Source organism: Pelodiscus sinensis, chromosome 4, assembly GCF_049634645.1.
Source record: "Pelodiscus sinensis isolate JC-2024 chromosome 4, ASM4963464v1, whole genome shotgun sequence".
NCBI classification, from domain to species: Eukaryota; Metazoa; Chordata; order Testudines; family Trionychidae; genus Pelodiscus; species Pelodiscus sinensis.
In genome coordinates, this window is record NC_134714.1 from 45,665,129 (window position 1) to 45,680,851 (window position 15,723).

At 44.5% G+C, this 15,723-nt stretch overlaps 2 long non-coding RNA genes across 3 annotated transcripts in view; both read left to right on the forward strand.

Moving 5' to 3' along the window:
- Nucleotides 1-15,723, forward strand: part of LOC142829107 (uncharacterized) — a 136,005-nt gene that overhangs the window by 39,493 nt on the left and 80,789 nt on the right. The gene's annotated exons all lie outside the window — the stretch shown is intronic.
- Nucleotides 1-15,723, forward strand: part of LOC112544891 (uncharacterized) — a 37,016-nt gene that overhangs the window by 12,483 nt on the left and 8,810 nt on the right. For both annotated transcript variants that reach the window (XR_012903393.1, XR_012903394.1), the window contains one exon: nucleotides 13,332-13,475. This is a non-coding gene — a long non-coding RNA (uncharacterized LOC112544891). The remainder of the gene's footprint in view (nucleotides 1-13,331; nucleotides 13,476-15,723) is intronic.

Below are 15,723 nucleotides of genomic sequence, written 5' to 3' on the forward strand. Positions count from 1 at the left end.
GCCCTTTGCTTTCATGATCTTGGAAAAAGCAGTCAAGCAAAACAAGATGTGTGATTCTATTTGACTAGCATATTTCAAGGTGGAATAATTGTGCAACGACAGAGTAATTATTATGGGTATAAATGTGAATACACCATGTAGTTATAATACCACATTCTGTGTCAGAAGAACAAAACTGTTAGCAAAGAACAATGTGAACAAGTAAAATGTTTGCTCTGAAACTAACTGACAAGTGATTGATTCATCAGCATTCAGCACCCACCGTATAAAAAAGGAAAGGCCAGATAAGGAAGAATCAACACAAAAAACATGGAAGAGAGGGGGGAGGTAATGAAAAGGGAGACTGGGAAAAGGAAACATGATTGATGGCATTGCCTTTATCTCTCTGATTATGAGAACACTCCTAGCAGTGTTCTAGGCCTATATTTGGTGACAATGTCAGAGTGAATAATAAATCTAGCTGAAGGTATAAGTGGTTACTGTAGTTTACTGCTCTAATAGCATTACTACAAAATATTTATCTTTGCTATTTTTTAAAAACAGAGACTTAAAATGCTGACAGGCAATTCATTGTTTGATTTATTAAAAGTGTGTGTGGTGTGGAGGAGTTTTGAGTCATTTTAGTTTCTGCAACAGATATGTTAACATATATCTCAGCAGCAGAGCTTGCTGAAACTTGGAATTTTATGTTTGTGAGAAACTTTGATATTTCAAATCAAGTTTAATTCCATTTCAGAATAAACATTTTTTTCCTCAAAACTTCCTATGAACCTGAACTTTTAAACAAAAATTATTTTAGAAAGACTGACATGGTGTTTCCAAACACCAAAATATTTCCTATAGTAGGGCTGCCCCAGCACCACAGACCTGAAAGCCAGGTTACCTAGCAACTCTCCAGCAAACAAACAGTCATCTGTCAAACAACTGCCTGCAACTTGGTGAATTCTTCTTGAACCTGAGAAGTTTCTGTGAAGCATTGCAGGTTTGGCAAATCAGCATTTTCTTCCAAAACTCTGTTGGAAAATTGATGAACTGCTTTAACCAGCAACAGTTCACATTTCCCCCTCAAAAGCTGCTAGTTCTTCTTTGAATGCTAGTCCATATCCATATTCCTAAACAGATGTGCCCATGCCCAGGGTGCATGACAACAGAAATAAAGATAAAACATAAAGATAAAATTCTTTCTAATAACTTAACCTTAACAAGCCAGTTTGTGTGCAAGGTAAAATCCTCACATCATCTCCATCAAGATGACGGACTGAACCCATGAGTCAGGATCTATCCCCCAAAGTCAAAAGGCTGGTACGTTTGTTATCTTAGGTGAAAGACGATAACCTAGACTTTATCCCACATCTGTAGTCCAATGAATGTTTGAAATGGATTCTTCTGAACAATATCTCTGGAAAAAGTTTCAGAGGGGTAGCTGTGTTAGTCTGTAACTGAAAAAAAACTTAAAAAACAACAAATAGTCTTGTAGCACTTTAGAGATAACAAAAATATAGATTGTATGAGCTTTCGTGGGCACAACCCACTTCTTCAGATGAAACCGAAGTCCAGAAAAGGTCTATTTCCAGCTATGAGGTAGGCAACATGGCATCTGTCTAGCAGGAATTTTCCTTCTGCTTCTTCTCCCACTAGGAGTCAACTGCTCAAATGCAAATTATTTAGTTCCTGCCCTCTTTGGTGTAACTGAATGAATATTAAACATGTGACTGTCAATCTCCTCCCCCATTGTGATAATACAAGGTTTGCCTCCAGTCCTTTTTAGCTTGCTGGGCCTTTTTATATGATATGTACATGTATTCCCATTGTCTTTCAAAGCACTTTGGCAATAACTCCCAGGTAGATAAATTACATTCATTTCTCCATAGGGGAGTAACTCCTTATTGGCTGACAACATATTGTATTTCTAAAATTTTGCATCAGTCACTTACAAGTACTTTACATGATGATAGTAATAACCGGTGGGCCATGAACTCTTCTTTGACACCTTGTATGACACTTAGCAGATACATTTCATTACATTAAAGAATTGGGGTGCACTTGAACTGGTTAAACAAGTTGAAATCAAGGAATATCACTGTACCTCTTTACTCTCTGCCTTTGGGCTGTTCTTTATGTCCCCTGCCTCTACAGTGGTCTTTGCAAGGTCAGACAGGAGACCAAAATAATTCTCATAGCACTGGCTTTGCTGAGACCTCCAGGGGTCAGAAACCTCCATGATCTCTCCATAGCTCTACCAATCACTCTCACATAGGTTCCCAATCTCTTTGCCCATAATGGGGATGCAACCTTGTGCCTGAGCTGGCTCCATTGAAGGTACTTGACAGAACTTCTGATGGAGCAGGAAGAGGAGGAGGGCACGGACATAGAAAACTCAAAATGGCTTGTGACATTCTGATGCCTCTGGTGCCCTCTACATACACTGGTGCTTCTGGAGCTGGGCTATAAGCATAGACTGGTGGGATCACATCATCCTGGAAGGGATGCAGGCCATAGAGTGAGTGCATAAGGAGCTGGTACTCTTGCATTCATTAGTAGTAGCAGCCACCCAAACAGTCCTTCTTCCTTAGACACCAATCTTGTTCCAGGAACTGTGAAGCAAGTGCCTGCTCCCATACTTAAACCTGTTCTCAAGTTCTGCAGCCAGCCTGAGAGTTCCTGCTAGCCTCTCATGCCTTTCCTCTAGTCATATGTCCCTGTGTCTTTGGTACTGGACCTGCTTGCTGGCCCCATTCAGAACTTCATAAGATCATCACAGAAATATTTCCTGTTGGAATGGTTTGTGAAGGTACATTATGGAGCCCATAATGGATTGACGGTTAATGTAACTCCATCGTGATGTATTTGGCCCCAAATGTTTGAGAAATACATGCATGGTTGTGAAAAGTACACACATGGAAGTTATAGTCCCAATTTTTAGCTAAACATGCCAATCTGTCAGAACTAATATAGGAATGTAGGGGTAAGTTGTGTTGACTTTCTGGCATGACATCATATGCTCTTTTCAGTTTGCTTGTGTTTTTTGTGTGTGTAAAGATCAGAATTGAAACTGAAATATGAAGTTTTTGTGTCAGAGGGTAGCGACCTGAATAACATCACATCGATTGTAAAATCTCACTACAGATGGCTGGGTTGGAAATAATGTGCAAAGTCAGCATGAGAATTATTGTTGAATTTTTATTAACTACTACTGATACATTGATGCAATAAGACTATTAAAATCAACTTCCTAAGTCTTTGATTAATCAACTATCAGTTGATCACTACTAATCTGGGCCAGATTAGAATCAATGAACAAAATGTGAACATCTCTGATGAGCTAATGATCAATATATTTTTCAGCAGGGACCCAACAAATTGTTAATGGTGGGTTACTTTTTTTGCATGATTAGCAAGCTGTGTTTTTTAAAATATTGCTCTCAGCTGAAAACTTGGATTAGTTTTAAGATTAGAGCAAAATTTTGCAGTAGGGTTATAAATCACTGATAATACTGGTGTACTTAATATGGCTGTCATAAGCTTTACTGTAGCCATCTGAATAGCATTACAGCAATAGAGCATTTGAAGTTTTTTTCTTGGTGAAGTGCCAAGATTCCATTTTGTTGTAAAAAATACTGCAAGAAAAATTTGCTCCTTAGTGAAACATGGTCATTTTAGCTTATCCCTCTGTGGTGTGGCCCAAGCTTCTTCCCTGGTGCTCATACTTGGAGTACTTTTTCTCCTCGCCTTTCTGGATTGAGTCTTGGGCTCTTTTTTGTGATGTCCAACGCCTTCTACCAAGGTGATTCTCACTGTGCCTGAAACACAAGAGGTATCTTCTGGGAAAATCAATCATTGCCGACAAGGAGTATAAAACCAGTACACTATAAACAATCTATACATCCACACAAACCCAACCAAAGAAATGATGCACACACCAATAACAATACAATAAGTGGGGGACTTTAGTGGGAGCAGGAAAATTGGATCTGGGAAAGGAGAAGTCTACTGTTAGCTAATAAGTACTAAAATATAAACACATTTTCCAGCTCACAACATTCACAATTTATCCTAACTCCCTGTCTGACACCTTCCAAGGCAGATGGTAAAGTGAGGATGAGCCTGGGGATGGGGCTGCAGCACAATGACATTTGGATGGCTTAAACAAAGAGGATTCCCTTCCTGTGTCTTCACTCATGGGGGAGGGGGGAGGGCAGGGTCCTCTCCAGCTCTCCAAAGCCCTGCAGATGTCTAGGCTTGCTCTCAGTAGCCAGTATTGGGTTGAATGTCTTTGGCAGTTTTTGTCAGAGTCAGGCTCATAAATAGCCTATTGCAGTGTAGTTTTGGGTGTGTGGGGGGAGGGAAAGTGAGCATAAAGCTGGGAAACAAGAATTCCTGAGTTCTCATCATTTTCTTTATTACTGACTAATCGTGCGGCTTTGGGCAAGTCACTTCACCTATCTTGCTTTGGTTTCCTTTTGGTAAAATGGAAACAATAAGTGGTCCTCGGCATACTGGCCTCTGCAGGGCTGGAACTGCTGATGCATGCCTTAGATTCTACCAAAGTTCAAATGCCCCCTTTGTAGGAGGCTGGCACTAATCAGAGACAGTTCTGCTTCTCTTTCAGCTCCTATGTGCACAAAACCCCATCAAAATAAAACCAAACCTCCCTGTGTCTCTTGAGTCAGGCTTTCCTCCACCCACCGAGGGGGCTGAGCTGCCTTGGCTCATCACTGACCCAGCAAACTCTTTGTCTGAACAAACTCCATGCAGAAGCCTCTCTACTGGTATCAGCAGGAGGTTCTAGTACACCCTACTCCTGATTCAGAGCCCTCTAGGAAATTGTATCAGAAGGCACCAATCTCCATTATTGTTGTAGTCCAAGAGTTATACTCTTTACAGGCTCACTCTAGTACCCTAGGAGCTGGCAAACTCCAATGGTGGTGGAGTGTTTACGTATTCAAAAAGAAATATCTAGGACCCAAATGCATTGCTGGTGTAACTACTTTTTTCAACTGTGTTACGCTAGAGACACCAGTTTGGCCTAATACTTTATTAAAAAGTGAAAGAAAACATGCACATTCTGATATAGGTCCTGGCCGAGGAAGGCATTTAAATACATGTCTAACCCTAAAGCATGCAAATAGCGCTATTGGAATCAATGGGACTAATTATGTACTTACACTAAATACTACATGTTCCCTACTTAGGAAGATATTTAAGCACATGTGTATTCTATCTTGTGTAGAAATGTGAACAATATTTGATTGTGACAAACTCTCTCACAAGGTCAGATTGAATAGACAGAATTCAGTGCTCATATGAATGAAATCAGTCCTGTGCATTAGTATTTGGCAGAGACAAACTCGTAAATAGATTATTGCACAGTGGTCTGGGGGAGTGAGCACAAAGTTGGGAAACAAGAAGTCCTGAGTTCTCATGATTTTCTTTATTACTAATTGTATGGGCTTGGGCAAGTCACTTCAACTTTCTGGCTTGGATTTTGTTTTGATCAAATGGGGACAATAATATTTACACACCTGTCTTTCAGGGCTGAAAGGGGAATCATGGTCTGTACAGGGTTTTGAACGTACAAAGTGTTTTTAAAAGGCTGTTTATTCTAAGTGAAGATTTAGTGCTCATGGAAAGTGCCAGACCGACAGATGTGTACACTAAAATACATTGTCCATAGGACAGGTGCAGCTTGGGCAGAAGCAATTCAAGCTTCCTCACATAGCTCACTACACTTCAGTTAGTCTATAACAGTGGTCCCCAACCTTTTGAGGTTGTCGGGCGCCAGGGGGCGTGGCTGTTCGCCCGCCGGGTGCCAGGGGATGGGGACACTTGCGCGCCCGGGGGCGCCCCCCCCATAGCCGCATGCCCGGGGCCGCCGCTCCCCCCCCAAGCACCGCGCCCCCGGGGCCGGGGCTGGGGCCGGCGCTTCCCTCCCCCCCCCGCAAGCGCCGGGGGCCGGCGCTCCCCCCCCCCCTGCAAGCGCCGCGCCATGTGCCCGGGGCCAGGCCAGCCCCGAGCACGTGGCGGGCGCCATGGCGCCCGCGGGCACCGTGTTGGGGACCACGGGTCTATAAGGTGCCACAGGACTCCTCGTCGCTCTCACATAGCTTGGCAGCTATGACTTGAGAGGAACTCCAGCAGCATAGCTGAGAATCCAGGTGTGTTTGGTTCTTGGTCTCTCTGTTTTAGATGGCAAACAAGCTTGTCAGTTGTGGCAATTTGTCAGATGCTGGGCACTGCTCCTCTGAGAATTTGACAAAGGCAAAACTTATTTCACATAGTCACTCAAACATTTATCAGCCAACAGTGACTTTAAATAACTATCATCTTGGGTTGGATCTAAATCAGGGATATATTTTTTACTGGTTTAGTGCACTTGATCATTCCTTGGCATTGCCATCCTCCTGCCAATCAGGAAGCAGACTGTGCAGTAGAACCAGTTTCCAAGCAACCTAAAGAGCACATCTGGCCTGTAGCAGGTAGCCTGATTGGCCACAGAGCCTGATTGGCTGGAAGATTCAGTAGAACATCTCGTCAGCCCAGCAGCAGCAGCTCAGTGCTAGCTGCTTAAAGCATTTGCTAGTTGATATTCCCACATTCACTCCTTCCTTTTCCCATTCCAAGTAAATAGACACTGACCCTCAGTTCTGATTCCTGACCACATGATGTCTGAGCATTGGTCCTGGTTCTGGGCTCCGACTGCTGGCTACCAACTCTTTTTCTAACTAGTAGGACTGACTTTTGCTCTGACCACTAGACATGTCTGCCCATATCTCACTCATGTGACATTGCCCATCCAGCCTGTTTATTGAGTCATATTGCAGCATGCAAAAAAGAATATATTAACTACATATCCACTCTGAAATCCTTGGATGAGTCTCTTTTTAAATATTACTAGTCACTGTTGTTCTTACAATATTGTCCTCAATAGTGAAACACTAAGATTTATCCCCCCCAGAGAATACAGTAACATATTAATTTGCTTTGTAATGCCTGCTTTGCAGCTTCCTCTTTCTAATGTAATCTAGAGTGCTAAATATTGCCTGCACTATAAACAATATGTTCCAGGCTTGGCTAGCTTTGTTACTATCTTTCTTATCTTTCCATTGCTATTTCCCACTGCTCACAAGAAATTAGGAGAAGTTAAAGTCTGTCTTCTGAACAAAATATTGTCCAACATTCAGTGCTCAGATTCTTGCTCTAAGATTAAAAAAATTATGGGAAAACTTCAAAGCTTCAGGGTCAGAATTAAGGTAATTTGCATTGTAAGGAGAGAAGCACTGAGTTAAACATGCAGGCTGATTTTCATTTCCTGTATCTGTAAGTAACTTTTTGTATGTAAACGCAAGCACATTGATATTTACTTTACGCAACTTTATATGTGAATAAAGATCAAACAGTGAATAAGATAAACAAAGTTCTTGCAGACATTGTACTAGTTGACAGGTTAGCTAAGTAACGCAATAATTACACAGTATTTAATCCTGGACAAACAGGAGTAAGCATTGATTGAATATTGAATTTTAGGGCACAGTTCTGCAAACACTTATTGCAAAGCACGTAAGGCTTACTCCCTTGGTAGTCCTATTGAGCCCTCCACAATTTTTGTTTAGGCTTCAGTACTGTGATGAGCTGGATGTAGAGCTTTTGGCAGGACTGAGGCATCAGATTATTATGAATTACATTCATGTTTTCTTCTGGAGTTACTGCATCAACTGAAATATGTTTTTCATTTATCACTTGCGATGCACTTTGAGTGATACTGCAGTCCTTCAAACTCAGCAAAAAAGAGATTGTATTGCCATAATAAAATAACAATAAAGAACCCAGTCTATATTACATTAGATTTCATAGGCATAATTCAAGCAGCCAGCTGCATAATGTGGCTATTTAATTAATATAATATATTATTTTTACATGCTGCAATATGATTCAGTCCCCATTGAGATATGTACAATTCCAAACATACAAGCATAATGAACTAAGATATTAGCATTTCATTACTATCTTGCATAATTCTGCTGAAAGAAGTTACAGAATTAATGTATCATTAGTTTCTTTACAGACAAAAATAACAATATCTATTTTTTGTTCCTTACAAAAGTGTTTTTTTTAAAGAAGCATTTCAACTTCTGCAGTTTACAAAAGATTCTGCTTTTATCATGAAATCTAAATTCTTGTATCTAAAAGGTTTTTTTGGGGTGGGTGGAGGGACTATATTGGTTGATGTGGCAGGGTCAGGCTTAGTCTTTCCTCGTCCCTCCCCCACCTTCAGTCTGTTCCCCTTTGTCCGGGCCCTCAACTGCGGCCCTCTTACGGTCCTGGCGGGGTGGTTTGTGCAGTCGCTCCCCGCTCTGGCTCTCATGGCCTCAGGGTCCAGGCCCTTGCTCTGCCTGCTCATCCACTGGCCGCTGTCTTCCCTCTCCCAGCTCCCGGAGTCACCCGTCCACCACAGGCCCCGTCAGCTCAGGCATCCTCAATGCCTGGTGCTCTCCGGCCCCCGGGTTCAGGTTCACCACCTGTGGGGTTCAAGAGCACAGCCACCTCCTGCTCTCCCCCCCCTTTGCTCCTCGCCGCTGCTTCCCTCTTGTACGTGCTGGCTGGCGGCACGCCCCCACCCAGCGTGAGTGTCGGCTGTCCCTACCGGGGTCTTCAGGTCCACTGCTTTCGGCCCTGGACCTACAGTGCTTGCACCCTTGGCGCCCTGCTCGCCACTTGCGGCAGCGGTGCCGCCGGGGCTGCCAGTCTCTGCCGGCAAGCTGTCACAAATGCGGGGAGCAGTTTCCCTGTCACAGTTGATGAGAGCTCAAACCTACTGCCACTGAAATGAATGGCAAAATTCCTGTTGCCATTATTAGCACAGGATCATATCTCCAGTGATCAGCTAGATGGATGTAAAGGGACTTTAATTCTCAAACCAACAATTACGTTGATGGGAACCAGGTGCGGCTTTACTTTGTGTGGCTGCTGCCTGAGGCAATCTGAGGCCTGTGCTTAAAGGGACCCCCCACCAAACAGCCAGTTCTCAGGTTTCCCTGCTTGCTTGCCTACGTCGATGAGGGACAGCAAAGCATTTTGTCTCTGCGTGCTCTAGTTGCCCTCATTCAGGACACCACAGCACTTTGTAACATGGAGCCAGAGCTGCCCCTGGGCACTCTGATGCTTCTCGTGGATGCATTGCTGCGAGCCTGACTGCACTTTTTGCAGGCTACCATCTGGGAGGTCCATCAAGAGGCTGTCAGTATCCAGGAGGCCCTGTGGGAGAGCTTCTACCCTGAGGATCACTAAGAGCCTCCCTGGTCTGTCCCACTGGGGGCTTGTGCCTCATTCCTCCCTCATGTCCTTCTACTTATCCCTCCCTAACTCCCTTTCCTGATGTCAAATAAAATACATGTATTTTCATGAACACAAACTCTCTTTATTTAACAAAACTGGGTGGGAGGAATAAAACTCTGGTGAAGTTGGGGAAAGGAGGTGGGAGATGGGAGCAGAGAGGATAGGAGAGGGGAGGGAGAAACCTGAGAGGAGGGAGCTGGAAGGGGGAAGCAAGGGGAAGAAGAGGGAGGGGAAGCTCAGGGTTGGGGATCTCGCCAGACCAACTTCATTTTCATGCAAACCTGCTCCTGGTTTTGCATGTGGCCTTTGGTGGCTAGGCTGGCAGCTATCCTGCCATAGGCGGCTACATTCCTCCATCTAGTGTGGAGATCATGGATGTTGGGGGTATCTCCCTCAAACCTGAATAAGGTCCATGATCTCCATCCTGGACCAGGAAGGTGCCCGCCTTCTCTGGGCTCTGGCAGACTCCTGAGAGCTGGCAGACTGCTCCTGGGGAGCGGTGGAGGGCTGGCTGCCTGTGGCTGGCTGGCTCATGTTTTGGGACCACTGGGTCAGGGGCAGTGACTGCTGGCTCTGGGCTGGCAGGCTTAGAGCTGGCACAGGCACTGTGGCCAGAGTCAACCCCTTTAAGGGCTCTGGGGTTGGGGGAGGAAGAGGAATGTTCTTGGTTGAGGCTGGAGTGGCCACCAGGGCTTCCTGGGAAGGCTGGAGGCCCCCTATTTCGATATAAGTGTCTACATAGTTCTTATTTCGAAATAGCTATTTTGAATTTGGCATTATTCCTCATAGAATGAAGTTTACCAAATTCGAAATAAGCACTCTGCTATTTCGAATTTATTTTGAAATAGCCGTTTGGCTGTGTAGATGCTAGGAAAGGGCTAGCATCCAAATAACTTTGCTGTGTAGACATACCCTGAGTATAGAAAGGAAACTTTTAATAAAAGGGAGGGAAATAACTTGGCATTAATTTGGGAAAACACCATGGTGGTGAGTAATGAAGGCAAGGGAAGGCATTGCCTTCCCAAAACTGCCTATGTGCCCTAGCCACTGGGCTGTGGCTGTAGTTGCCCAATGCCCAGGAAGGCTGGGGCTGGCGCCATGGCAGCTTGACTGCTGGGGAAGGCAAGGGCTCGGGCCATGGCTGCCTGATGCCTGGGAAGGCTGGGGCTGGGGTCTTGGCAGCCTTGCTTTTGGGGAAAGCTGGGGCTGGGGCCACTGCCATGGCAGCCCATTTCCCTGGATGCTCCAGATGCCCAGGAAGGATTAGATTGGTGTTGGGTGGGGCTTAGCTCTGGGGGGAGGGGAGAAAGCAAGGTTGCTGAAGGGGTGGGGCCTTGGACAGAAAGGAGGGGGTTGGGGCTTGCCTTCCCCAGCTGGGCCTTCATCTGCCGTCTATGGAAAACACCACGAACAAAGTGCATAAACAAAATCCCAGAGTACAAGTCCCACTCTAAGTGGGTTGGACAATTTCCTTTTCCACTCTGGTTCTTAAGTTCAGCAATCTAAATATTCCCTTCCCATGCCCAGCCTGTCTCTGCACCCCACTCTTAGTTGCTGTCATTGGTCAGAGCTGACCCAGAGCAGACTTTCTGGGGGTGGGGGGGGGGAGGAGGTTGTTGAAAAGGTGTGTGGCTTTGGGTACAAGGGGCAACGCTTCAGCTTGCCTTCCCCAGCTGGGCCTTGGCATGGACAACTCAGAGCTACAGCCAGCAGTCAAATTCATAATCAGAACTACCAAATGTAAAGTTGTGCCCCTGAGCAGTTGTCACTTTGTAAAACACAGCTGACATCTGATCCAATATTAACGAGATATTTGGTTGACAGTTATGTTTGTTGTACTTAACTCTTATGTCATATCTGTATAGATCTGTTTTTGACTGATGCTTTCTATTACACTTGCAGTATTATGTCATATCTAGGAAGAATGTTTAAAAGACTACAAAGGACATGAAATTCATTCACGGGATATAAAAACCTGCTTAGCTTTAATCCCTAAATTTTTAAAGAGGGAAATTCATGGCTAGCTTGGTGGTTAAAATGTAATCCCTTGCTTAATGTCTGCCCTGGAGGGCATGCTGTAAAGGCAGCATATTTTGGCCTTAATGACACTGAAAGTGAAATGGATGAAACCACAGAACAGCTTCTAGAAACATTTTGGTCTCTGGGGAAATGGTAGTAGGGTCACCTTGGTGTGAAAGCAGAATAGATGTCCTCAGATTTAGCCATTCACTTAACTTTTCTGGAAATACTTTGCATTTAATCTCATCCTTACATAATCTGACCACCTCTCCTCCTCCTCCCCCCACAAAGAGGCTGAGAGGCAGTTGCAACATGGGTATTCAACATATCAGAGCTGCAGCATGGCCAGTGCCTCCTCCAAGGACACTGGTGATGAAGCAGACACAGTGACTTCAGCAGATACGGTCAATGTAACTGAAGGATAATTTGCCCCAAAATCGGCAGTCTGGTCTCCTACTGAGTTTACATTTCTAAAATACCAGTTCTTATATTCTCCCTGGTAGCTACCTTCCTTTCTTCCAGAGCAGACGATACTAAACTGCTCAAGGTAGTTAAGACCAAAGCAGACTGTGAAAAACTTCAAAAAGATCTCACCAAACTAAGTGACTGGGCAACAAAATGGCAAATGAAATTTAATGTGGATAAATGTAAAGTAATGCACATTGGAAAAAATAACCCCAACTATACATATAATATGATAGGGGCTAATTTAGCTACAACTAATCAGGAAAGAGATCTTGGAGTCATCATGGATAGTTCTTGAAGATGTCCACTCAATGTGCAGCGGCAGTCAAAAAAGCAAACAAGATGTTAGGAATCATTAAAAAAGGGATAGAGAATAAAACGGAGACTTATTGCCTTTATATAAATCCATGGTAAGCCCACATCTTAAATACTGCATACAGATGTAGTCTCATCATCTCAAAAAAGATATACTGGCATTAGAAAAGGTTCAAAGAAGGGCAAGTAAAATGATTAGGGGTTTGGAACGGGTCCCATATGAGGAGAGATTAAAGAAACTGTGACTTTTCAACTTGGAAAAGAGGAGACTAAGGAGGGATATGATAAAGGTCTATAAAATCATGAGTGGTGTGGAGAAAATGAATAAGGAAAAGTTTTTTACTTGTTCTCATAATATAAGAACTAGGGGCCACCAAATGAAACTAATAGTCAGCAAGTTTAAAACAAATAAAAGGAAGCTCTTCTTCACACAGCGCATAGTCAATCTGTGGAACTCCTTGCCTGAGGAGGCTGTGAAGGCTAGGACTATAACAGGGTTTAAAAGAGAACTAGATAAATTCATGGAGGTTAAGTCCATAAATGGCTATTAGTCAGTATGGGTAAGGAATGGTGTCCCCAGCCTCTGTTTGTCAGAGGGTGGAGATGGATGGCAGGAGAGAGATCGCTTGATCATTACCTGTTCGATTCATTACCTCTGGGACACCTGGTATTGGCAGCAGACAGGGTACTAGGCTGGATGGACCTTTGGTCTGACCCAGTATGGCCATTCTTATGTTCTTAAGCATCCTGATCTTGCTTAGTAGGATTGCGCCAGCTTTCTATTTCGCTGAGCTTTCCAGTTAATCTGTTGTCTTTTTTAAAAATGAGCTCATTTCCTGTATGCTAATTTGGTGAACAATTTCCTAAGAGTCTTTGTTGAGTGTTTTAGGTTTTGCTTCTTTTTGGCCCAATTAGTAGCTCACTATCAGAACAGCTAAGATGATATATGAACTTCAATTGTTTATGAACTGTATTTCCTCTTGTTTTTTCTCCCTTCTAGAGTATTGACTTTTGATGTAAGCTAAGGAATGGAATCTTTAGCTTTATAAGTCCAAATGGTTGAGAAAAGAGAGATTCTATATCCTACATCTAGAAGAATTTGAAATATTAGAACTGATACTTTTTCTATGTTTTGCTTTCTTTCAACGTGATTTACAGATTGTTAGAATTAATGTTCTTGATCATTGGTTCTCAAACAGGGGTACATGTACAGCAGTTTTCCAGGGCCTCAACTCATCTATATATTTCTCTGCTTCTACAACAGTCTACATAAAAAGCACTAAAAAGTCAGTACAAACTGCAATTTCATACCATGATTTCTTTCTAATGCTCTACACTGAAATGTAAGTACATTATTCATATTCCAATTGATTTACTTAATAATTACATGGTAAAAATGAGAAAATAGCAATTTTTCAGTGAGACTTTTGTATTTTTATGTTTGATTTTGTAAGCAAATAAGTTTTTAGATGAGGTGAAACTTGGGGATGCACAAGTCCAATCAGATTCCTGAAAAGGGTACGGTGGTCTGGAAAGGCTGAGAGCTACTATTTTAGTTATTTGTAATTCTTAAATACTGGACTAACCTGGGTGGCTAGGACTAGAGCAGTGGTTCTCAAAATTTTTGTACTGGTGACTCTTTGCACACAACAAGCCCCTGAGTATGATCCCTCTCCTAGAAATTAAATGTACATTTTTTATATGTAACATTGTGCTAAATGCCAAATTTAAACCCTGTTGCTTAAAATGAATTTACCTCTTCTCACTGCTTTTAAATTAAAACTAAAACATGTATTGAATTATTGTTTATAGCGCAAAAGTTATTTTTAAATAGACTTTGTTTTAATGCTTAAGAGCAATTAATCACCAAAAAATCAGTAAGAGGGATGATGATGTTTATTTGACATCAGAAGCTTTATTCTGTGTGTTTTAGACAGAGCACATCTAATATCCTTTACATTAAATGGGTTTTGAGATTTCATCTTTATTGTGAGAAGGCTGGAGAATCCACTCTTGCATTCATGAGTAGTGGAAACTGGCAGAAGGATTTTGAGGGTAATTTCAGAAACTAGTGGGTATTTACTTGCACCTGAATGGAAGTGGCTGTGTGAATTTTGTTTTTACTTCATCATCATTGATCATATTGACAAATTGTTCTTGTGTGTGATATCTTCAGTAGGTAACTGCTCAGGGTAGCTCTGGGAAGTAGTGTGAGAGTACTTTGTGAAGGGCTATCAGATGTTAACTAATAGCTGACTTGAGAGTAATGTCAATGTTGGCTTCCTCCTCCTCGCTGAATGAGGAAAGTGTCAAAAACACACCATCTCACTATCTAAGGGTATGTCTACACTACAAAGTTAATTCGAACTAACAGACATTAGTTCGAATTAACTTTGATAGGCGCTACACTAGCGCTCCGCTAGTTTGAACTTAATTTGAACGAGGTAAACCTCATTGTACGAGGACTAACGCCTAGTTCGAATTAGCTAGTTCTGGCCAACACCAGGGAAACTTGTCTGCCCCCCTCCTGGCCCCGGACCCCTTAAAGGGCCACGGGCTGGCTACACAGTTTGTGCCAGTTTCAAGGCTGCCAGCACCCAGCCAGCAGACCCTGCACCTGCTGCAAGATGAACCAGCCACCCGATGCCACCCAGCCCTCCCCCTCTTCCCGGGATGAGCCTGGCGGCTCCCAGGAACCTGCCCGGGGCCGCAAGAGGCGGGCACCCGCTTGGTCTAGTGTGGAGATCGTGGACCTCATCTTGGTTTGGGGGGAAACCTCCAATGTCCGCGATCTCCGCACTAGCCACAGGAACGCGGCTTTCTATGGCTGCATGGCTGACAGCCTGGCCGCCAGAGGCCACCAGCGGACCCGGGAGCAGGTCCGCTGCAAAATAAAGGACCTGCGGCAGTCCTACTCCCGGGCCTGCCTTCCAGGGGCTGACCTGGAGGCCTGCCCCCACTTTCACACCCTGGACCGCATCCTGGGGGCTCATGCCATCCATGCCCCCCGGGTGGTCATCGACCCCGGGGCAGAGGGACCGGTCCTGGACACCGAGGATGAGGAGCCGGAGGACGCCACGAGCCAGGAACCTGCCAGGAGCCTGCCCAGGACCCAGGACCCCCAAGGAACCCCACAGACAACATCTCCTGTATCGTCCGAGGCCGGGGAGGCCTCCACCTGTGAGTACCATCATGCTCCCCTTATGTGTACGGCGAGGTGGGGGGGAGAGGGAGCCCAGGGACCGTGCGCCTGGGCCTTGCCCACCATGGAGCAGCAGCTGGTGTCATGCAGGGGCCTTGGCCTTGCAGAGGAGGGCTGGGTTTCACTCACCTTGTCCCCAGGGAGAACTGACCACTGCTCTTGTTTCACCACAGCCGCAGCACCTGGGACTGCAGGGCGCACCACCCCGCCTACAACAGCCACCCGCGCCCGGGCCAGCCGTCGTGCCAGAAACCAGGAGGACTACCAGCGGCGGCACCTCTGGTTCATGGAGCAGCTGCTCCGCAACTAGGAGCACTGGGTCCGGGAGGACCTTCGGCTGCGCCAGCGGAGTGTGGATGCGCTGGAGGAGCAGGGCCGTGGCCTCAGAG